This window comes from Cryptomeria japonica, chromosome 3 (assembly GCF_030272615.1).
Source record: "Cryptomeria japonica chromosome 3, Sugi_1.0, whole genome shotgun sequence".
In the NCBI taxonomy this organism is placed as follows: Eukaryota; Viridiplantae; Streptophyta; class Pinopsida; order Cupressales; family Cupressaceae; genus Cryptomeria; species Cryptomeria japonica.
Genome location: NC_081407.1, coordinates 770,383,893 through 770,396,414, shown reverse-complemented (window position 1 = coordinate 770,396,414; position 12,522 = coordinate 770,383,893). Strand labels below are relative to the sequence as shown.

The following is a 12,522-nucleotide window of genomic DNA, read 5'->3' as shown; positions in this document are numbered from 1 at the left end:
AATTTACTCTTATGTTGATACTCTTCCTTACACTTTTGTGTTCATGCCTTGTGTATGATTTGGTGTTGGAATACTTCCATAAATATCTTTATCTTTGACTTTCATGATATCAAATTTTGTGTTTAATGCTTCAATGCAATTTTGTGTTAAATAATAGTGTAGGATATTCAATATGTATTTCAGGCTTCCATAACATGCATGTTTTCAATTTAACTATTCTATGTTTTCTCTCAATGCAATTTTTTGTTAACATACTTTTCTGCTATTTGAGTAAAGCTCTTTAGAGTTTCAAATAAATGCAATATTGTGTTAAATCATTGCGTAGGGCTCTGAATACTAATTACGGGTTTTCACAACATACATTTTTTCATAGATATAAGTAGAAAACCATTGAGCGGGATGAAAGGAAGGAGTGGGAGAAGCGGTGGTTGTGGGTCGGGAGCTAGGGCTTTTGTGCCAAAAGAGGACGTGAGTGATTCAGATGACGCGGAGGGTGCGGATGAAGGCGAAGGTTGGTTTATTGTGCCTGAAGCGGTTGTTGTGGTGGTGGCAGGGGCTAGGGTTGGGAATGGTCGCGGTGGGAGAGATCAATCTCTTTCCCCCCACACGTTGCTTGTGATTTCTTTCCCTGCCTGCTGGTGTGTGCTCAACGGTGGATGCCTTGTGGGAGTCGGGGATCTGTAGAAGCTTGACGGCCTGTGGTTGCGTCCCTTGTTTGGTGGTAAACCTACTCTATTCGAGGTGTTCTTCTCTTCCTTGTCGGCCCCCTTGGCCTTTTCAGGTGGGATTTCCAACCGTGTTTTTGGTGGGAGTTGTCTTCATTATCCTTCGGTGGTTATTGGCCCTAGCAGCATTTTTTTCTTGGGTACCTTCTCTATCTCACTTTTCAAGGGTTCTTCTTAGCCTGGTCTATCGAGGTGACCCCATCTCCTATTGCGGTGGTGGTGGGTTCGGTTGGTCTTCCTTTGTCTGGGTGTACAGGGTTGGTCCGAGTGTTTTTTCCCTGGATAGCACGTTCCTTCCCATTGGTGTTTTGGATGTTGTTGATGATTCAGAGGTTTATGTTTGTCCTTTGGTTATCTGGTGTTTGGATCTGCTATGGTTGTTATGGTCCTGGGAGCCAATCTAAAACCCAACTTGTGTGGTTTGGGGAGCCTATTAAAATCCCATGGGGTGGTGTTTTCTGAGTTTGGATTTTTTATGTATACCCTTGTTTTCTTGTTCCAGAGAAAGGTTAAGGGGTCTATTTTAAAACCCTAGTTATTGTTGTTGTTGGGGTCTATTTTTTGGTGTCCCTATTTTTGGACTCCTATGCCTCTCTCTCTTGTTTCAGTCTTAGCGCCTTTGGATTTCCTTGGTTCAGTCTATTGAGGTGGCACCTTCTTCTATTGAGGTGGAGATGGTTTGTTCCGGAGATGGCTTTTCTTCTATAGAGGTGAAGATGGGTGTTGTGTCTATTTAGAGGAGTTGTAGGTGGTATTTGGCGGATCAACTGTCAGGTTGTGAGAGCCTTGAAAACCCTCTTTCAAGGTTGAGGAGGCCCGAAAGATCCCTATTTTTGGTTGTGGGAGCTTGGTTATTGTTTGTGGGAGTCGTTCAAAATCCATCAAAGTTGGGGGAGCCTGGCAAAACCCCATGTCTTTCGTTTCTGTTGAGGATGGACTAGATTGGAGTTTGAAGGTGCTTTCCAAAACCCTCCTTATGTATGTCTTGAAGGTTAGGGGAGCCTTTCAAAACCCACACATATGCTCTCAGGTTTTTTTCTATTCTGTGTGTGCTGGTCGTGAGAGCCTTGTTCTTCCCATAGGTAAGTTGGATGCTAGAAATTTTAAAGGGCTCAGTCTGTCTAGTTATGGTTTTTGGTTAAGGGTTAGTTGTGTTGTTGGCAGGCTAAATACTTTGTTACAGGTTAAGGGAGCCTGGGAAACCCCTTGTTTGTTGGCTTTGGGAGCCAGTTTAAAACCCATGATGAAGGTTAGGGGAGCCTTTCAAAACCCCATTAGACCAGATTGTGAGTATATGTTGATCTATTGTAATCTGGTGTTGTTGAAGGTGATGGGTGACTGGATACATCTGTAGGTTAAGGGAGCCTTGTAACACCCTTGTTTATGTGTTAGGGATGATTTTATGTCCAGTTTGTGGTTTGGTTGTTGGTATGTTGATGCTCTTTTCTTTTAGCAGTGTCATACTGTGGGTTCCAGACCTTGGTAAAATCTGAGGGTTTTGGGTCCCTTCAAAACCTGTGGGGTTTCGGGTCCTCTCAAAACCCATTGTACGGGGTTTCTGGTCCCCTTAAAACATGTTTACCCTTAATCATAAACATACATTTTTTCCATTTAACTCTTTTTGTCTTTTGCTACAAACGATTTTGTGCTCACATAGTTTTGTGCATTTCAATTTAAGTATTTTAGGCCTTTTCAACCTACAATTTTTTTGTTGATGCTTTATGTGAAGCTTTGGTGTTAATATGATTCTGGAACTATTGTGTACGATATATAATACTTATTCCATGTATTTGTATCGTGTATGCATTTTTGTGCTGATGCATTTCAGAAATTATCAACACCATAGTCGGTATTAACAAAAAAAAACAAAGGAACTTCTTCTAAAGCGTCTTGCAAAGGACAAAAACTGAATTTTTTTTTTTAAAAAGTAAGGTTTCCAATATTTAGGATTCATTCTATTGTTCTTTATCATATCTCTGACCATTATTCTAACCTCGTTGGTGGTTTTTAATATTATAAATCCTTTCATCCTTGCTTCCACTGAACAGCTGAATTTAGCATTCAATTTAATGCTCAAACTTAATCAAATTTGGTATTCAAGTGATGGAAATGGGAGCAATGGAATTTGACGTTACCCAGCATCTCCGCACAAGTTCTAGGTATTTTATCCATCCTCCAATTGTTTTAATGTTCATAGAAAAATACATATTTTCCTAATATTCTTTTACCATTGAGAGATTTTTAATAAAATGTGGCAGATGCATTGTCTTTTTTCCCCGTGAAGTTACCACAAAACGTGGACTCTAATAATGCGATATGGTGGCTAGTCCAAAATCTTCCATGCAATTATCTTGGTCAATATGATTTACCGGGAAAATAAAATAAAAAAATAAATCGAGATAAGCAAGCAGCTCAATAAAATAGTTCAAACAAAAATTCAGAGAAAGCAACTCTATCATAGTATACCCAGAGCAGGAAAAGTTTCAGGAAATTATTTATCTGGTAATCAAACACAATTTCTCAGTATTGTGAATTCATTAATTTCTACGAATGGAGACATGTCAGAAAAATGTAAGTGAACATTCAATTTCATAGTACAGTGAAATCTTAATAATTTAACATTGTTACTACTTGAAATGTTTTTGAAAAAATAAATAAAAAATTAGTGTATCAGTTTTCTGTTTCTCCCTGTGGTTGGAACCCATGTACATAGCAGGTTAGGTTGTGGCTCCATTGTAAGTAAGAATCCAAATATATAGAAAGCGATGTTACAGCTAGAATGTATGTAACAAGTTGCTAATTACTTTTTTATATATTTAAGAAGGGGTCTCATAGAGGAGGCTTAAGCTCTATTTTTAAGGAAGAAGTGGTCCAATGGCAAAAATATTTTTTGGTACAGGACTATTTGGAATCTTTTCCTAAAAAATAGAGCCCGTACTCTTTAGGCTTAAGAAGTTAAGCTAGTGAAAATGGGGTGAGGCTCGAAATTGCTCCACCAGCTTAAGAATATATTATGCCATTTGTCAATCATATGAATTCTAAAAGAAAAATTAAATTTATTTACCACCAATTTACTTAAATTTTTAACCTGAAGTGCAAAACAAAATTCATGGGACTGCCAGATTTAAAATATTCCTAAAAAATCTCAACAACTCCAACTCTATTTTTTTAGGAAGCCCCCTCCATGTTATTAGAATACTTAGTCGGTTAGGTTGTAGGCAAAAGAAAATGGCAAGTTGCTAATTAGTTTCCTTCTATTTCCTTTGGCCTGCATAACATATCCATTCTGGCTTGACATATTTTCTTGCTTTGCATCTTTCAGATGGCTTGACATATTTTCAAGATCTTGTAGAAGAGAGCTCCATTGTACCAAGTATTCAAATTCTTAAAAGGGATTATGAAGATGCAATCCATGATAGCGAAGAGACATTTCTGGAGTAAAGGTATTACATATAAAACCTTGAATGTGTTTATAATCGTAGGAAAAACTGAAGAAACATTATTTATTACTTGCACTGGAATGCCTACTCAGTTAAGTCTGCAATATAGGTTGATCTTTATATGATCAAAACATAAATAAAGAACTCCTGAATTTATGGAACCTTTTCGCAGACATTGATGCACTCGTCCTCCATTCCCTCATTGCACTCCTCTATTCCTTGATTCATAAATGCATTCCTCAATACCAAGTCCAAGATTTTACCACACACCCTTCATCTCATAATCTCAATCTAGTGCCTCTCAATTTCTGATTCCTTGGCTCCGAGAGCGCTTGGTTTGTACATTTACCACACGTCTTTGATTTTTTGACATTTTCTATATGATGTCCCCACTTTTTTTTGTATTAATAATAAGGATTTCAAAATATACAGTTAGACGAAATCAAGTCCGGGCCTCATAGAGGCAGCAAAAAAAGGGGACGAGGGAGGGCCTCACATCGAGGAGATCAAAAGAGAGTATACAGTATAGACACGTTTACTACAAAAGCAGCATCAAAAGGAGACAGACTAAGGCAGGATGCCATCAATGGCATCAACCCAGGTCGTCCATCCCTTATCCCCCTCCATCCAAACAACTTTCTTGTTTTCCTGGATTGGCATGGCAAGCACCTCCTTTTTGGTGTTCTTGTTCCACCTGATTTCTTGGTTCATTTTGTTCAGGGTCTTGTCAAAAGCTTTGATGTCATCAATGTTCTTTCTCCACTCGTAGTCGTGCTTCATCTCATAAACAAAGAAGGTGGCGTGATCGGTCTTCAGGAACCGCCTAAGCTTGTCTTTATCAATCATCATCATGGTATAGACCTGCAAGAGGATTTTAAAATATGTGAGTTTACGGTAAAACTCAGTAAGGGACCGGGGTTTGTCCTGATATTTTTCCTCGTTCCTGCACTTCCAGAGCTGCCACAAGATGTTAGAAGAGAGAATGTACCAAAAAAGATTAGTATCCTTTTTAATCCCATAAATATGTCCAGTCACAATATTCAAAATGGAGTAATCAAGTGGATAAGATATATCAAACATTTGCCAAATTTTCTTGGCAAAAATACAATCAAAAAAGATATGTCTACAAGTTTCAGGCATCTTACAGAATTTACAGTATTCAGTTTGAGCTTCCAAGTTCCTGACAGGGAGTCTGTTCAGCAACAACAGCCATCTAAAGTATTTAATTTTAGGTTCAATGGGCCCCTTCCAAAGGTGGTTAAGGAGTTTCTTCCAGGAACAGCTATCAAGGGAGGTATACCAAAGAGCATTAATATGTTCAATGATGGAGCTGTTATGATTGATAACATTGTAAATATTTTTTGCCTTAATCTTGCTGAAGATGTTACCATCAGGCCATTTGCACTGAAGGAACCTATTGGAATCCACATAGCAGGTCATGGGGAGATCTTTAGTGGCTTTAACAATCATATTATATGTTTTCTTTTGCGAGTCAGGAATGTTAAATTTAGTTTTGAGATCATTCCAAGGCATCAGTTGGTTATGTTCAAATAGGTCAATCAATTGGCATATCCCTTTATTGTTCCAGTACCTGGCAGAGCAGCCTTGTGAGAGGGCTAAGGGCTTTCCCGAGAGCTGTAAGTTCCACCAAATAGATCTTTCGCCGTATAGAGTTTGACTATCATGGTAGTCCTTATTGTTTACAAACTTTCTAACCTGTTCCCAAGCCCTCCAAATGGAGCAGAAAACTGCAGATCCATGGACCTTAATAGGAAAGCTACCCATGATCAGATCAGCAAGGGGCAGGCCCTTCCAGGATTTGGCATGCTTAGGGAAACCCATTTCTATGTTGTTTCTAATAAGGATTTTCCATGGGGAGTCACCCTCCATAGAGTGGAAGATCCATTTAGCGGCAAGAGCAACTCCTTGAATTCTTAGATCCTTCAAGCCCAATCCCCCAAGGAGGTTGTCCGTATGACACCATTGCCACTTAACAGCATGCATTTTCCTAGTTCCTCTGCCATCAGACCAAAGGAATTGTCTAATGGCCTTCTGGATCTCAAATATCTGATAGTTATTGAACAACCAGGCCGAAGAGAAGTATATGTTATAGGATGAGAGAATTTTCTGGCAAACTTGAACCCTGCCAGCAAGAGAAAGGGAACGGTTATGCCACTTATTAAGCTTGGAGTTAATTTTGTCTTTGATCCAAAGCCACATAGCCTTAAGAGAGGGGTCCACAGAAAAGGGAATTCCAAGGTATCTAACCACCAGGTGAGGACCTCCCCATTGATATTGAAATCTACTACTCCAGTCAGGAGGAACTTCATGCCATCCAAGACAGGTAGATTTGGAGTAGGAGATCTTTGCTCTGGATATAATGCAGAATGTCTTAAGTTTGTTTTGAAGTGCTTCAAAGTTGTTGTCACAGGCTTCAAAGAAAACAGTAGTGTCATCGGCAAACTGACTGGTGATGAGCTCTTCATTGTTAGGGAGCCGGATACCTCTAACAGCAGGGGACATAGAGTGATCTTTAAGAATATAGTGGAGAGCTTCTGAGGAAATCACAAAAAGGGCAGGGGCCAGGGGGCAGCCCTGTCTGATAGATCTACCCAGAGGGAAGGCCTCGGATAAGGATCCATTGATATCAATCTGGGCAAAAACATCTTTCATCATCATTTTAACAAATTCACAAAATCTGCTAGGAAAACCAAAAGCTTCAAGAGTCATGGTGATGAAATTCCATTCTACTCGATCATAAGCTTTCTCGAAGTCTAAAAGCAGCATGGCAGAGTTTTGCTGGGACTGCTTAGCCCAATGCATAGCTTCCCAGCTAGTTATCACATTTTCTAAAATATACCTTCCCTTAATGAACCCAGTCTGTGTTGAGCCAATAATCTTGGGGAGGATGTTCTGAAGCCGCAGAGTAAGGATTTTCGCTAAAATTTTATAGGAGACATTAAGCAGAGTAATCGGCCTCCAGTTTTTAATAAGAGCTTTATCTCCATCTTTGGGGATGAGTTTGATGATGCCCTTATTGATATTCATACCTAAAGAACCTCTAACTAATGCCGCCGAGTATACATTAAGAAGATCATGACAAATCCAACTAATGTTGGCTTTATAGAATTCAGCAGGCAGGCCATCGGGGCCGGGGGCCTTGTCGTTCTGCAGTGAAAGGATTGCTTTCTCGATTTCCCCCACTGTGATCTCAGCAAAGAGGAGACCAGCATCTTGTTCGGTGATCTTTTTGGGAATAAGGGAGAAGCATTGGTTCCTGATGTTATTTGCTTCCTCAGAATCTTCGGATGTAAAGAGATCCTGGTAGTATTTTGCAAAGGCATCTTTTATCATATCGGGGTTGGTGATGTCCTGATTATTGATGATAATTCTGCCAATAGCTTCATTAGTCTGTTTATGCTTCAAAAGATTGAAGAAGAATCTTGATCCCTTGTCTCTGAATTGTAACCAATTGGCTTGAGATCTAATTTTTGCACCTCGAGTTTTGGCCTGGAGATGTTTACTAAGAGTATCCTTAGCATAGATTTGCTAGGCAGTAAGGTTGAAGTCAGAGGGGTTGGCTTGAATGCGGGATTCAGCAATCTGAAGGTTAGCAGAGAGGGTATTTTCAATGCGTCTATAGTCTTTGGCTCTTTTTTGGCCAATCGTTTTAAGAAAGTTCTGCCAAGAGCTAACATTAAGGTCCCATTTTTCAATATCATTAAGATGAGGATAATGATTTTTATTGATCAAGTTGATAATATTAACAGCGGCTAAGATATCTTCATCTTTCAGAAGACTGGTATTCAGTATGAATTTAGCATCAGCAGACCGACGAGGAGTCGGGGATCTATTGATAATAAAGCTGGTTTTTATGGGGTGATGATCAGAAAGCGTGGTCGATGTGACTAAAACAGAGTTCCCCCATTTATCTGGGAGGATAGAGAAAAAATTCTTATTTGCATAAAACCTATCCAACCTTGAATATATTCTGTTGTCCCCTTGCTGAAAATTGCACCATGTGTGCCATATTCCAGGTGAAAGATCTTTATTTCCAGCAAGAGGATCAAAGAATAGTTTATTTCTTTTCATTCTATCCCAGTGAAGCTTTTCTCTATCCTTCCAGGTAAAGGGGAGGCCCCCCTCCTTATCTATTTGAGATTCAACCATATTAAAGTCTCCCCCCACAATCCAGGGCAGGTCAGGAAGATCATTAATCCAGTCCCAAAGAGATATTCTTTCATTCCAATCATTGGAAGCATAAACAGAGCATATGCCAAAACAATTGTTGTTATGGTTAATGGTAACCCAGACAGCTCGATTACATGGGGATATCCCATGATTAGTAATATAGTTACTCCATTTAGGGCTAACAAGAAGAGCAACTCCTCCTCTACCCCTAGAATGAAGGGTGTGATACTTAACTGCATCCTTCCATAGAAAAACCAAATTATTATGGAGGGTGAAATCAACTGCTTTGATCTCTTGGAGCATCAAGAAGTCCAGGTTAGGATGAGAGTCAAGGTATTTTTTTATGACATATTTCCTATCCGAGGACTCAAGGCCCCTTATATTCCAGGATATACAGTTCATTGAGAACCAGTGGTCAGGGGAAGACACTGCATATCCGCTCCCTGGATGGGAGTCGCATTATTCGGAGAGGGATCCTCTTTCTTTTTGTTTCCAGAGTTTTTATTTTTTGATCCCGTAGGTCTTCCCCGTCTTTTCGAAATGGGGAATTCTTCCATACCTTCATTCTCATAATCCGACTCAAGCATCATCAGTTTGTCTTCCTCCATGGGCTGCTTGATGTTACAAGAGACCATAGTGGGATTACAAGCGGGAATAACTTCAATGGTACAGTTATCATCGATTTCCTTAAGAGTTTTATGTGAGGTTAGGGCTTTAGGAGTAATACAAGTTTTGTTAGTAAGATCACAATTTAGTGGGAAATCCGAGATGGAGCTGTTCGAGATGGGAGGGGCTTGCGGATTCAATACATCCTTCTTGCTGTTCGTTTTCCTACGCCTTTTCTTGGTAGTAGTTAAGAAACCATCCGAGATACCCGCAGAGGCATCAGGGCATGTCCCCACTTTGAAATATAATAATAAATTTAATGATAATAAAATTGAAATACAAAAGAATAACCATAAAAACTAAATTGAATTGAATATCAATACAATTATTTAATATTGATTAATCATTCATTTATTTCTATCAGCAATCTACTATTGAATAATGAATAACCATTTATCTCTATAATAATAAATTATTAAATATCATTTATCTCCATAATAATACATTATCAAATAAAATATTGATTTGCAGATTTGTGTGCCTTTGCATACATGTATAAAAGAAACAAGGAAAGCTACGTAGAAAAGATAGGATGATGAGATCGATAATTATCTTTGACCCGACTTCCTTGCCAAAAAGATATCGCTCAAGATATCGACCATGGATAGACATATTTACGATACGGAGACGTTACAGAGAATGACTTACCGAGCACATTAAGGAAGGAGGTTGACATATATTTTCTCTTAGACGTATATTTTCCAGCCATACGTATCAGTGATAGCGCCTTGACTTAACATAATAAACAAGATAGTCTCGGCAAGCATTGATTTTGGAAGATCATAAACAATTGCTACTGCTACATAGTCATACATCACGACTGATCAGTTTAGATCAGATCAGAATGGTTATTAACTTACAGGTGGTAACATCTTTGTTCTCAATGATCATGTCAGGTATAAAAGAAATCTTTGTAAAAGTAGCAAGAGGTGTAAATGTGTGGTGTGTATATGTGCTGGAAGACAATCATTATATACACGTAATGGTCAAGAGGGTTGTCCATGAAAATATTATATTAGAGGAAGTGACAGCAAGAGATTTGGATCATGTATCATCTATTCGTGACCGGCTATCAAGATAAGTTCTCCATCCTGAACTATTCTTAGAATTGTAAATCAAATATTATAATAAAATGTTTCCAGTTTGATTAAATCTTATTCATAAATATATTACATTTCTCACTATAACCTGGAATTGTTGTTTCAGGACTGCATTATTGTAAAATCTCAAACTTGGGACATTACATTCTCCCAGCACTTTGCAAGTTTTTGAGCATATTATGTACATGTCGTCTCTTGATTGTACTCTTGTGAGGAACTTGTCACACATTTGTTGATTTTTTAGATGGCATAAAATTAGTGACTTTTGGAGCATGTGGCAAGTATTTTATTTTTTTTTAGCATTGACAGATTTTTAATAAAATGTTGCATTTTCATTGTCTTTTTTTCTTCTGGAGTTATCGCAAAGAGTATAGCATATGGCAAGATGCACACTGACATGGTTATTACAATCACTGATGGTAAGCACTAACATTTTACACTATTGTACTCTTGCATTCCCTTCAAAACAACATCATATACTTAAAAACAAATTAGTCAAAGTACGCATGTTTCCTCCGACCTATCTTGAATAATAATAATTTATATTAATGCGGGTCCATTCATGTTGATGGAAACTCAACCATCATTATTTGCAAAAAATTATGCACGCATCAATGGTGTCCAATATTGTTTAGTAATTCCTCCCACTTGCATAGTTGTGTGTTTTTTTATTTTTTATCTTTATTTGGGATGACTACAGCAAAAAGTGTTTTAGTTTTTTGCTTTATTTCCAATAATACAAGTTTTCCAATATGTAGATGCATCTAAGACCTCTATATAATGAGGTAGTTGCAAATCATTCTTAATCAGTTAGTCTGATCCTTGATCAATTGATCAAGAAGCTCTTGTAATCTCTTCAATCAATAGAATAGTTTACTTGTGTTCCAATTTTATATTTCTTCCAATCAGAAGCCCTTCATGATCCAACACTTTCTCTATGATCTCTAATTCAAATATTTTAATCTTACAATTGTACTTCAACATTAACGTGAACTCAATGACAAATGTTATGGATTTAATATCTTCAATATTACTTGTGTTTGGTTCCTTGGTTACATATGTTAATTTTGTCCTTATGTATTTATTGCTACTAAATTCTAAGTATTTGAGAATCTTTCACACTTTATTTTCATGAACCATTATGCTACCTCCAGGATTCACAAGCTCCAACATTCTTTGATATTTGGGTCTCGAAAGCAAACTACAAACAGGATAAATAAATTCCTTGTCACATAGCATCATGGATTGTGTGTAACTGAAGATGGGAGGCTATCTAAATGTATTTATGACTCACAAACACCATTAAACCAAAGAAAATAGAAAACACAAAGGCCTCACATAGATATTCACAAATAAAAGGAAAAAAAATTGCACACAATATTCATAATAGTAGTTAATTGTCAAGTCCACCTAATCCAATATTATACAGCTTGCATTGAAGCGTCATATTTTAACCACTGTACCCATACTTTTTTCAACATCAAAGACATTACACTTTTGGCAGGAACTTGATGCTTTGCATCTCTTGTTTAATATTATTACCAACCATTTTTTTGATTAAATATTAATAACTATATAAATGAATTAATTAATTAATTAATTAATAATCCTCAACTCCACAAAGCATCCCAACATAGGGTTCACATAAAATGCCACACAATGCCTAACAAGGCAACTTGAACCATGATGCCAAAACTGACAATGTACCAACTAAGCCTAGAGTATGTAATAGGGTCTCATGTCACCTTCGATCAATTTTCCATTGGGATTAGAGACACGCTCAGACCTATGAATCCAGGTGGAGTCGATGTCTAATACTTACATTCCTACACAACAACAATGTCTATACAACCACATATATATTGCTTATAATATGAAGTAACCAAACAGGTGAAAGAGAGTTGTGACATTACACCTAGCTCATAAATGAGTGGTATAACATCGTCCCTTTCAAAATCGTAGTAGACGAACAATCAAGGCAACAAAACATCATCAATAGCCTCATCTTAACCAATGTAAGTGTTGAGGCCTAAAATTGTTTCTAAGACAACATCCATGTTGGCAAGAGACACTATTCCGGTGAAGATTGATGCATGAGAATTACTTAGGGATTGTCATTGATGGCAACTCAGTTCGAAAATCACATCATGTGTACACAGATTTGGTTTACCGAAAGTCATATTATTCATGGGGCATAAGTCTAGAAGGTGGAACTTAGTAACCGATGGAATGTGCATATCTTGACTTTGATTGGATAATTTTGGTTGTGGTGATAAATATAGTTGATTTGAGGTTAGAGGCAGATTATTTCATGATCCCGATATCCGATGTTGATTCATGAGCAAGATTGAAGGTTCAGTATCCAATAATTTAGTTAGAGCAGACCTATTTTAGTGTAAC

At 37.7% G+C, this 12,522-nt stretch overlaps 1 long non-coding RNA gene across 2 annotated transcripts; it reads left to right on the top strand.

Moving 5' to 3' along the window:
- Positions 1-436: 436 nt before the first annotated feature.
- Positions 437-10,387, top strand: LOC131874676 (uncharacterized). 2 transcript variants are annotated; one of them, XR_009372089.1, is made up of 3 exons: positions 437-2,884; positions 4,048-4,168; positions 9,919-10,387. It is a non-coding gene; the product is annotated as an uncharacterized LOC131874676 (long non-coding RNA). The 2 variants fall into 2 exon arrangements; XR_009372088.1 differs by lacking the exon at positions 9,919-10,387 and adding an exon at positions 9,494-9,565.
- The last annotated feature ends 2,135 nt before the right edge of the window (positions 10,388-12,522 follow it).